At 44.2% G+C, this 11,800-nt stretch overlaps 2 non-coding genes across 2 annotated transcripts; both read right to left on the bottom strand.

Annotated features, from left to right (window-relative positions):
* Nucleotides 1–2,313: 2,313 nt before the first annotated feature.
* TRNAS-UGA (transfer RNA serine (anticodon UGA)) lies at nucleotides 2,314–2,385 on the bottom strand. The gene has a single exon. It is a non-coding gene; the product is annotated as a tRNA-Ser (tRNA).
* Nucleotides 2,386–6,375: 3,990 nt separating this feature from the next.
* Nucleotides 6,376–6,447, bottom strand: TRNAS-UGA (transfer RNA serine (anticodon UGA)). Its single transcript has one exon. It is a non-coding gene; the product is annotated as a tRNA-Ser (tRNA).
* Between the last annotated feature and the right edge of the window lie 5,353 nt (nucleotides 6,448–11,800).

Genomic DNA, 11,800 nt, shown 5'->3' with positions numbered 1-11,800 from the left:
TTCGATACTACACCAATTATAATTTCCTTTGTCGGGTGAAGGTGGGCTTTGAACAATGACAAGCCGCCATGCATCAGCTGGATCAAAGCTATTGCTTTGATACAGTACACGTATGGGAGAAAGTATACAAATGTGTAAAGTTATACATGTATAACAGCATTGGCAACTCTTTTTATTTGAATATTGTAAAGAAATGGATGAAGAGAACAATGGTAGGCGTAGCTTAAATCAAGGTTCCCCAGAGCTATCTACCCTTTGGAAAAATTGGTGATGCCGAAAAAATGTCTCTGCCGGGAATCGAACCCGGGCCCCCAGCTTTGAACGCCGGTGCCTTAACCACTAGACCACAGAGACGGGTAAGTGGCTAGGGCGACCCCGATCCGATTGACCGTCAGATAGACAGATTTTCGATACTACACCAATTATAATTTCCTTTGTCGGGTGAAGGTGGGCTTTGAACAATGACAAGCCGCCATGCATCAGCTGGATCAAAGCTATTGCTTTGATACAGTACACGTATGGGAGAAAGTATACAAATGTGTAAAGTTATACATGTATAACAGCATTGGCAACTCTTTTTATTTGAATATTGTAAAGAAATGGATGAAGAGAACAATGGTAGGCGTAGCTTAAATCAAGGTTCCCCAGAGCTATCTACCCTTTGGAAAAATTGGTGATGCCGAAAAAATGTCTCTGCCGGGAATCGAACCCGGGCCCCCAGCTTTGAACGCCGGTGCCTTAACCACTAGACCACATAGACGGGTAAGTGGCTAGGGCGACCCCGATCCGATTGACCGTCAGATAGACAGATTTTCGATACTACACCAATTATAATTTCCTTTGTCGGGTGAAGGTGGGTTTTGAACAATGACAAGCCGCCATGCCTCAGCTGGATCAAAGCTATTGCTTTGATACAGTACACGTATGGGAGAAAGTATACAAATGTGTAAAGTTATACATGTACAACAGCATTGGCAACTCTTTTTATTTAAATATTGTAAAGAAATGGATGAAGAGAACAATGGTAGGCGTAGCTTAAATCAAGGTTCCCCAGAGCTATCTACCCTTTGGAAAAATTGGTGATGCCGAAAAAATGTCTCTGCCGGGAATCGAACCCGGGCCCCCAGCTTTGAACGCCGGTGCCTTAACCACTAGACCACAGAGACGGGTAAGTGGCTAGGGCGACCCCGATCCGATTGACCGTCAGATAGACAGATTTTCGATACTACACCAATTATAATTTCCTTTGTCGGGTGAAGGTGGGCTTTGAACAATGACAAGCCGCCATGCCTCAGCTGGATCAAAGCTATTGCTTTGATACAGTACACGTATGGGAGAAAGTATACAAATGTGTAAAGTTATACATGTATAACAGCATTGGCAACTCTTTTTATTTGAATATTGTAAAGAAATGGATGAAGAGAACAATGGTAGGCGTAGCTTAAATCAAGGTTCCCCAGAGCTATCTACCCTTTGGAAAAATTGGTGATGCCGAAAAAATGTCTCTGCCGGGAATCGAACCCGGGCCCCCAGCTTTGAACGCCGGTGCCTTAACCACTAGACCACAGAGACGGGTAAGTGGCTAGGGCGACCCCGATCCGATTGACCGTCAGATAGACAGATTTTCGATACTACACCAATTATAATTTCCTTTGTCGGGTGAAGGTGGGTTTTGAACAATGACAAGCCGCCATGCCTCGGCTGGATCAAAGCTATTGCTTTGATACAGTACACGTATGGGAGAAAGTATACAAATGTGTAAAGTTATACATGTACAACAGCATTGGCAACTCTTTTTATTTAAATATTGTAAAGAAATGGATGAAGAGAACAATGGTAGGCGTAGCTTAAATCAAGGTTCCCAAGAGCTATCTACCCTTTGGAAAAATTGGTGATGCCGAAAAAATGTCTCTGCCGGGAATCGAACCCGGGCCCCCAGCTTTGAACGCCGGTGCCTTAACCACTAGACCACAGAGACGGGTAAGTGGCTAGGGCGACCCCGATCCGATTGACCGTCAGATAGACAGATTTTTTGATACTACACCAATTATAATTTCCTTTGTCGGGTGAAGGTGGGTTTTGAACAATGACAAGCCGCCATGCCTCAGCTGGATCAAAGCTATTGCTTTGATACAGTACACGTATGGGAGAAAGTATACAAATGTGTAAAGTTATACATGTACAACAGCATTGGCAACTCTTTTTATTTAAATATTGTAAAGAAATGGATGAAGAGAACAATGGTAGGCGTAGCTTAAATCAAGGTTCCCCAGAGCTATCTACCCTTTGGAAAAATTGGTGATGCCGAAAAAATGTCTCTGCCGGGAATCGAACCCGGGCCCCCAGCTTTCAACGCCGGTGCCTTAACCACTAGACCACATAGACGGGTAAGTGGCTAGGGCGACCCCGATCCGATTGACCGTCAGATAGACAGATTTTCGATACTACACCAATTATAATTTCCTTTGTCGGGTGAAGGTGGGTTTTGAACAATGACAAGCCGCCATGCCTCAGCTGGATCAAAGCTATTGCTTTGATTCAGTACACGTATGGGAGAAAGTATACAAATGTGTAAAGTTATACATGTACAACAGCATTGGCAACTCTTTTTATTTAAATATTGTAAAGAAATGGATGAAGAGAACAATGGTAGGCGTAGCTTAAATCAAGGTTCCCCAGAGCTATCTACCCTTTGGAAAAATTGGTGATGCCGAAAAAATGTCTCTGCCGGGAATCGAACCCGGGCCCCCAGCTTTGAACGCCGGTGCCTTAACCACTAGACCACAGAGACGGGTAAGTGGCTAGGGCGACCCCGATCCGATTGACCGTCAGATAGACAGATTTTCGATACTACACCAATTATAATTTCCTTTGTCGGGTGAAGGTGGGTTTTGAACAATGACAAGCCGCCATGCCTCAGCTGGATCAAAGCTATTGCTTTGATACAGTACATGTATGGGAGAAAGTATACAAATGTGTAAAGATATACATGTACAACAGCATTGGCAACTCTTTTTATTTAAATATTGTAAAGAAATGGATGAAGAGAACAATGGTAGGCGTAGCTTAAATCAAGGTTCCCCAGAGCTATCTACCCTTTGGAAAAATTGGTGATGCCGAAAAAATGTCTCTGCCGGGAATCGAACCCGGGCCCCCAGCTTTGAACGCCGGTGCCTTAACCACTAGACCACAGAGACGGGTAAGTGGCTAGGGCGACCCCGATCCGATTGACCGTCAGATAGACAGATTTTCGATACTACACCAATTATAATTTCCTTTGTCGGGTGAAGGTGGGCTTTGAACAATGACAAGCCGCCATGCATCAGCTGGATCAAAGCTATTGCTTTGATACAGTACACGTATGGGAGAAAGTATACAAATGTGTAAAGTTATACATGTATAACAGCATTGGCAACTCTTTTTATTTGAATATTGTAAAGAAATGGATGAAGAGAACAATGGTAGGCGTAGCTTAAATCAAGGTTCCCCAGAGCTATCTACCCTTTGGAAAAATTGGTGATGCCGAAAAAATGTCTCTGCCGGGAATCGAACCCGGGCCCCCAGCTTTGAACGCCGGTGCCTTAACCACTAGACCACAGAGACGGGTAAGTGGCTAGGGCGACCCCGATCCGATTGACCGTCAGATAGACAGATTTTCGATACTACACCAATTATAATTTCCTTTGTCGGGTGAAGGTGGGTTTTGAACAATGACAAGCCGCCATGCCTCGGCTGGATCAAAGCTATTGCTTTGATACAGTACACGTATGGGAGAAAGTATACAAATGTGTAAAGTTATACATGTACAACAGCATTGGCAACTCTTTTTATTTAAATATTGTAAAGAAATGGATGAAGAGAACAATGGTAGGCGTAGCTTAAATCAAGGTTCCCCAGAGCTATCTACCCTTTGGAAAAATTGGTGATGCCGAAAAAATGTCTCTGCCGGGAATCGAACCCGGGCCCCCAGCTTTGAACGCCGGTGCCTTAACCACTAGACCACAGAGACGGGTAAGTTGCTAGGGCGACCCCGATCCGATTGACCGTCAGATAGACAGATTTTTTGATACTACACCAATTATAATTTCCTTTGTCGGGTGAAGGTGGGTTTTGAACAATGACAAGCCGCCATGCCTCAGCTGGATCAAAGCTATTGCTTTGATACAGTACACGTATGGGAGAAAGTATACAAATGTGTAAAGTTATACATGTACAACAGCATTGGCAACTCTTTTTATTTAAATATTGTAAAGAAATGGATGAAGAGAACAATGGTAGGCGTAGCTTAAATCAAGGTTCCCCAGAGCTATCTACCCTTTGGAAAAATTGGTGATGCCGAAAAAATGTCTCTGCCGGGAATCGAACCCGGGCCCCCAGCTTTGAACGCCGGTGCCTTAACCACTAGACCACATAGACGGGTAAGTGGCTAGGGCGACCCCGATCCGATTGACCGTCAGATAGACAGATTTTCGATACTACACCAATTATAATTTCCTTTGTCGGGTGAAGGTGGGTTTTGAACAATGACAAGCCGCCATGCCTCAGCTGGATCAAAGCTATTGCTTTGATACAGTACACGTATGGGAGAAAGTATACAAATGTGTAAAGTTATACATGTACAACAGCATTGGCAACTCTTTTTATTTAAATATTGTAAAGAAATGGATGAAGAGAACAATGGTAGGCGTAGCTTAAATCAAGGTTCCCCAGAGCTATCTACCCTTTGGAAAAATTGGTGATGCCGAAAAAATGTCTCTGCCGGGAATCGAACCCGGGCCCCCAGCTTTGAACGCCGGTGCCTTAACCACTAGACCACAGAGACGGGTAAGTGGCTAGGGCGACCCCGATCCGATTGACCGTCAGATAGACAGATTTTCGATACTACACCAATTATAATTTCCTTTGTCGGGTGAAGGTGGGCTTTGAACAATGACAAGCCGCCATGCCTCAGCTGGATCAAAGCTATTGCTTTGATACAGTACACGTATGGGAGAAAGTATACAAATGTGTAAAGTTATACATGTATAACAGCATTGGCAACTCTTTTTATTTGAATATTGTAAAGAAATGGATGAAGAGAACAATGGTAGGCGTAGCTTAAATCAAGGTTCCCCAGAGCTATCTACCCTTTGGAAAAATTGGTGATGCCGAAAAAATGTCTCTGCCGGGAATCGAACCCGGGCCCCCAGCTTTGAACGCCGGTGCCTTAACCACTAGACCACAGAGACGGGTAAGTGGCTAGGGCGACCCCGATCCGATTGACCGTCAGATAGACAGATTTTCGATACTACACCAATTATAATTTCCTTTGTCGGGTGAAGGTGGGCTTTGAACAATGACAAGCCGCCATGCCTCAGCTGGATCAAAGCTATTGCTTTGATACAGTACACGTATGGGAGAAAGTATACAAATGTGTAAAGTTATACATGTATAACAGCATTGGCAACTCTTTTTATTTGAATATTGTAAAGAAATGGATGAAGAGAACAATGGTAGGCGTAGCTTAAATCAAGGTTCCCCAGAGCTATCTACCCTTTGGAAAAATTGGTGATGCCGAAAAAATGTCTCTGCCGGGAATCGAACCCGGGCCCCCAGCTTTGAACGCCGGTGCCTTAACCACTAGACCACAGAGACGGGTAAGTGGCTAGGGCGACCCCGATCCGATTGACCGTCAGATAGACAGATTTTCGATACTACACCAATTATAATTTCCTTTGTCGGGTGAAGGTGGGTTTTGAACAATGACAAGCCGCCATGCCTCGGCTGGATCAAAGCTATTGCTTTGATACAGTACACGTATGGGAGAAAGTATACAAATGTGTAAAGTTATACATGTACAACAGCATTGGCAACTCTTTTTATTTAAATATTGTAAAGAAATGGATGAAGAGAACAATGGTAGGCGTAGCTTAAATCAAGGTTCCCAAGAGCTATCTACCCTTTGGAAAAATTGGTGATGCCGAAAAAATGTCTCTGCCGGGAATCGAACCCGGGCCCCCAGCTTTGAACGCCGGTGCCTTAACCACTAGACCACAGAGACGGGTAAGTGGCTAGGGCGACCCCGATCCGATTGACCGTCAGATAGACAGATTTTTTGATACTACACCAATTATAATTTCCTTTGTCGGGTGAAGGTGGGTTTTGAACAATGACAAGCCGCCATGCCTCAGCTGGATCAAAGCTATTGCTTTGATACAGTACACGTATGGGAGAAAGTATACAAATGTGTAAAGTTATACATGTACAACAGCATTGGCAACTCTTTTTATTTAAATATTGTAAAGAAATGGATGAAGAGAACAATGGTAGGCGTAGCTTAAATCAAGGTTCCCCAGAGCTATCTACCCTTTGGAAAAATTGGTGATGCCGAAAAAATGTCTCTGCCGGGAATCGAACCCGGGCCCCCAGCTTTCAACGCCGGTGCCTTAACCACTAGACCACATAGACGGGTAAGTGGCTAGGGCGACCCCGATCCGATTGACCGTCAGATAGACAGATTTTCGATACTACACCAATTATAATTTCCTTTGTCGGGTGAAGGTGGGTTTTGAACAATGACAAGCCGCCATGCCTCAGCTGGATCAAAGCTATTGCTTTGATTCAGTACACGTATGGGAGAAAGTATACAAATGTGTAAAGTTATACATGTACAACAGCATTGGCAACTCTTTTTATTTAAATATTGTAAAGAAATGGATGAAGAGAACAATGGTAGGCGTAGCTTAAATCAAGGTTCCCCAGAGCTATCTACCCTTTGGAAAAATTGGTGATGCCGAAAAAATGTCTCTGCCGGGAATCGAACCCGGGCCCCCAGCTTTGAACGCCGGTGCCTTAACCACTAGACCACAGAGACGGGTAAGTGGCTAGGGCGACCCCGATCCGATTGACCGTCAGATAGACAGATTTTCGATACTACACCAATTATAATTTCCTTTGTCGGGTGAAGGTGGGTTTTGAACAATGACAAGCCGCCATGCCTCAGCTGGATCAAAGCTATTGCTTTGATACAGTACATGTATGGGAGAAAGTATACAAATGTGTAAAGTTATACATGTACAACAGCATTGGCAACTCTTTTTATTTAAATATTGTAAAGAAATGGATGAAGAGAACAATGGTAGGCGTAGCTTAAATCAAGGTTCCCCAGAGCTATCTACCCTTTGGAAAAATTGGTGATGCCGAAAAAATGTCTCTGCCGGGAATCGAACCCGGGCCCCCAGCTTTGAACGCCGGTGCCTTAACCACTAGACCACAGAGACGGGTAAGTGGCTAGGGCGACCCCGATCCGATTGACCGTCAGATAGACAGATTTTCGATACTACACCAATTATAATTTCCTTTGTCGGGTGAAGGTGGGTTTTGAACAATGACAAGCCGCCATGCCTCAGCTGGATCAAAGCTATTGCTTTGATTCAGTACACGTATGGGAGAAAGTATACAAATGTGTAAAGTTATACATGTACAACAGCATTGGCAACTCTTTTTATTTAAATATTGTAAAGAAATGGATGAAGAGAACAATGGTAGGCGTAGCTTAAATCAAGGTTCCCCAGAGCTATCTACCCTTTGGAAAAATTGGTGATGCCGAAAAAATGTCTCTGCCGGGAATCGAACCCGGGCCCCCAGCTTTGAACGCCGGTGCCTTAACCACTAGACCACAGAGACGGGTAAGTGGCTAGGGCGACCCCGATCCGATTGACCGTCAGATAGACAGATTTTCGATACTACACCAATTATAATTTCCTTTGTCGGGTGAAGGTGGGTTTTGAACAATGACAAGCCGCCATGCCTCGGCTGGATCAAAGCTATTGCTTTGATACAGTACACGTATGGGAGAAAGTATACAAATGTGTAAAGTTATACATGTACAACAGCATTGGCAACTCTTTTTATTTAAATATTGTAAAGAAATGGATGAAGAGAACAATGGTAGGCGTAGCTTAAATCAAGGTTCCCCAGAGCTATCTACCCTTTGGAAAAATTGGTGATGCCGAAAAAATGTCTCTGCCGGGAATCGAACCCGGGCCCCCAGCTTTGAACGCCGGTGCCTTAACCACTAGACCACAGAGACGGGTAAGTGGCTAGGGCGACCCCGATCCGATTGACCGTCAGATAGACAGATTTTTTGATACTACACCAATTATAATTTCCTTTGTCGGGTGAAGGTGGGTTTTGAACAATGACAAGCCGCCATGCCTCAGCTGGATCAAAGCTATTGCTTTGATACAGTACACGTATGGGAGAAAGTATACAAATGTGTAAAGTTATACATGTACAACAGCATTGGCAACTCTTTTTATTTAAATATTGTAAAGAAATGGATGAAGAGAACAATGGTAGGCGTAGCTTAAATCAAGGTTCCCCAGAGCTATCTACCCTTTGGAAAAATTGGTGATGCCGAAAAAATGTCTCTGCCGGGAATCGAACCCGGGCCCCCAGCTTTGAACGCCGGTGCCTTAACCACTAGACCACATAGACGGGTAAGTGGCTAGGGCGACCCCGATCCGATTGACCGTCAGATAGACAGATTTTCGATACTACACCAATTATAATTTCCTTTGTCGGGTGAAGGTGGGTTTTGAACAATGACAAGCCGCCATGCCTCAGCTGGATCAAAGCTATTGCTTTGATTCAGTACACGTATGGGAGAAAGTATACAAATGTGTAAAGTTATACATGTACAACAGCATTGGCAACTCTTTTTATTTAAATATTGTAAAGAAATGGATGAAGAGAACAATGGTAGGCGTAGCTTAAATCAAGGTTCCCCAGAGCTATCTACCCTTTGGAAAAATTGGTGATGCCGAAAAAATGTCTCTGCCGGGAATCGAACCCGGGCCCCCAGCTTTGAACGCCGGTGCCTTAACCACTAGACCACAGAGACGGGTAAGTGGCTAGGGCGACCCCGATCCGATTGACCGTCAGATAGACAGATTTTCGATACTACACCAATTATAATTTCCTTTGTCGGGTGAAGGTGGGTTTTGAACAATGACAAGCCGCCATGCCTCAGCTGGATCAAAGCTATTGCTTTGATACAGTACATGTATGGGAGAAAGTATACAAATGTGTAAAGTTATACATGTACAACAGCATTGGCAACTCTTTTTATTTAAATATTGTAAAGAAATGGATGAAGAGAACAATGGTAGGCGTAGCTTAAATCAAGGTTCCCCAGAGCTATCTACCCTTTGGAAAAATTGGTGATGCCGAAAAAATGTCTCTGCCGGGAATCGAACCCGGGCCCCCAGCTTTGAACGCCGGTGCCTTAACCACTAGACCACAGAGACGGGTAAGTGGCTAGGGCGACCCCGATCCGATTGACCGTCAGATAGACAGATTTTCGATACTACACCAATTATAATTTCCTTTGTCGGGTGAAGGTGGGTTTTGAACAATGACAAGCCGCCATGCCTCAGCTGGATCAAAGCTATTGCTTTGATACAGTACACGTATGGGAGAAAGTATACAAATGTGTAAAGTTATACATGTACAACAGCATTGGCAACTCTTTTTATTTAAATATTGTAAATAAATGGATGAAGAGAACAATGGTAGGCGTAGCTTAAATCAAGGTTCCCCAGAGCTATCTACCCTTTGGAAAAATTGGTGATGCCGAAAAAATGTCTCTGCCGGGAATCGAACCCGGGCCCCCAGCTTTGAACGCCGGTGCCTTAACCACTAGACCACAGAGACGGGTAAGTGGCTAGGGCGACCCCGATCCGATTGACCGTCAGATAGACAGATTTTCGATACTACACCAATTATAATTTCCTTTGTCGGGTGAAGGTGGGTTTTGAACAATGACAAGCCGCCATGCCTCAGCTGGATCAAAGCTATTGCTTTGATACAGTACACGTATGGGAGAAAGTATACAAATGTGTAAAGTTATACATGTACAACAGCATTGGCAACTCTTTTTATTTAAATATTGTAAAGAAATGGATGAAGAGAACAATGGTAGGCGTAGCTTAAATCAAGGTTCCCCAGAGCTATCTACCCTTTGGAAAAATTGGTGATGCCGAAAAAATGTCTCTGCCGGGAATCGAACCCGGGCCCCCAGCTTTGAACGCCGGTGCCTTAACCACTAGACCACAGAGACGGGTAAGTGGCTAGGGCGACCCCGATCCGATTGACCGTCAGATAGACAGATTTTCGATACTACACCAATTATAATTTCCTTTGTCGGGTGAAGGTGGGTTTTGAACAATGACAAGCCGCCATGCCTCAGCTGGATCAAAGCTATTGCTTTGATTCAGTACACGTATGGGAGAAAGTATACAAATGTGTAAAGTTATACATGTACAACAGCATTGGCAACTCTTTTTATTTAAATATTGTAAAGAAATGGATGAAGAGAACAATGGTAGGCGTAGCTTAAATCAAGGTTCCCCAGAGCTATCTACCCTTTGGAAAAATTGGTGATGCCGAAAAAATGTCTCTGCCGGGAATCGAACCCGGGCCCCCAGCTTTGAACGCCGGTGCCTTAACCACTAGACCACAGAGACGGGTAAGTGGCTAGGGCGACCCCGATCCGATTGACCGTCAGATAGACAGATTTTTTGATACTACACCAATTATAATTTCCTTTGTCGGGTGAAGGTGGGTTTTGAACAATGACAAGCCGCCATGCCTCAGCTGGATCAAAGCTATTGCTTTGATACAGTACACGTATGGGAGAAAGTATACAAATGTGTAAAGTTATACATGTACAACAGCATTGGCAACTCTTTTTATTTAAATATTGTAAAGAAATGGATGAAGAGAACAATGGTAGGCGTAGCTTAAATCAAGGTTCCCCAGAGCTATCTACCCTTTGGAAAAATTGGTGATGCCGAAAAAATGTCTCTGCCGGGAATCGAACCAGGGCCCCCAGCTTTGAACGCCGGTGCCTTAACCACTAGACCACATAGACGGGTAAGTGGCTAGGGCAACCCCGATCCGATTGACCGTCAGATAGACAGATTTTCGATACTACACCAATTATAATTTCCTTTGTCGGGTGAAGGTGGGTTTTGAACAATGACAAGCCGCCATGCCTCAGCTGGATCAAAGCTATTGCTTTGATTCAGTACACGTATGGGAGAAAGTATACAAATGTGTAAAGTTATACATGTACAACAGCATTGGCAACTCTTTTTATTTAAATATTGTAAAGAAATGGATGAAGAGAACAATGGTAGGCGTAGCTTAAATCAAGGTTCCCCAGAGCTATCTACCCTTTGGAAAAATTGGTGATGCCGAAAAAATGTCTCTGCCGGGAATCGAACCCGGGCCCCCAGCTTTGAACGCCGGTGCCTTAACCACTAGACCACAGAGACGGGTAAGTGGCTAGGGCGACCCCGATCCGATTGACCGTCAGATAGACAGATTTTCGATACTACACCAATTATAATTTCCTTTGTCGGGTGAAGGTGGGTTTTGAACAATGACAAGCCGCCATGCCTCAGCTGGATCAAAGCTATTGCTTTGATACAGTACACGTATGGGAGAAAGTATACAAATGTGTAAAGTTATACATGTACAACAGCATTGGCAACTCTTTTTATTTAAATATTGTAAAGAAATGGATGAAGAGAACAATGGTAGGCGTAGCTTAAATCAAGGTCCCCCAGAGCTATCTACCCTTTGGAAAAATTGGTGATGCCGAAAAAATGTCTCTGCCGGGAATCGAACCCGGGCCCCCAGCTTTGAACGCCGGTGCCTTAACCACTAGACCACAGAGACGGGTAAGTGGTTAGGGCGACCCCGATCCGATTGACCGTCAGATAGACAGATTTTCGATACTACACCAATTATA

This window comes from Lytechinus pictus, unplaced genomic scaffold (assembly GCF_037042905.1).
Source record: "Lytechinus pictus isolate F3 Inbred unplaced genomic scaffold, Lp3.0 scaffold_28, whole genome shotgun sequence".
NCBI classification, from domain to species: Eukaryota; Metazoa; Echinodermata; class Echinoidea; order Temnopleuroida; family Toxopneustidae; genus Lytechinus; species Lytechinus pictus.
Note: the sequence above shows the minus strand (reverse complement) of the source record. Positions and strands in the feature narration are given on the sequence as shown.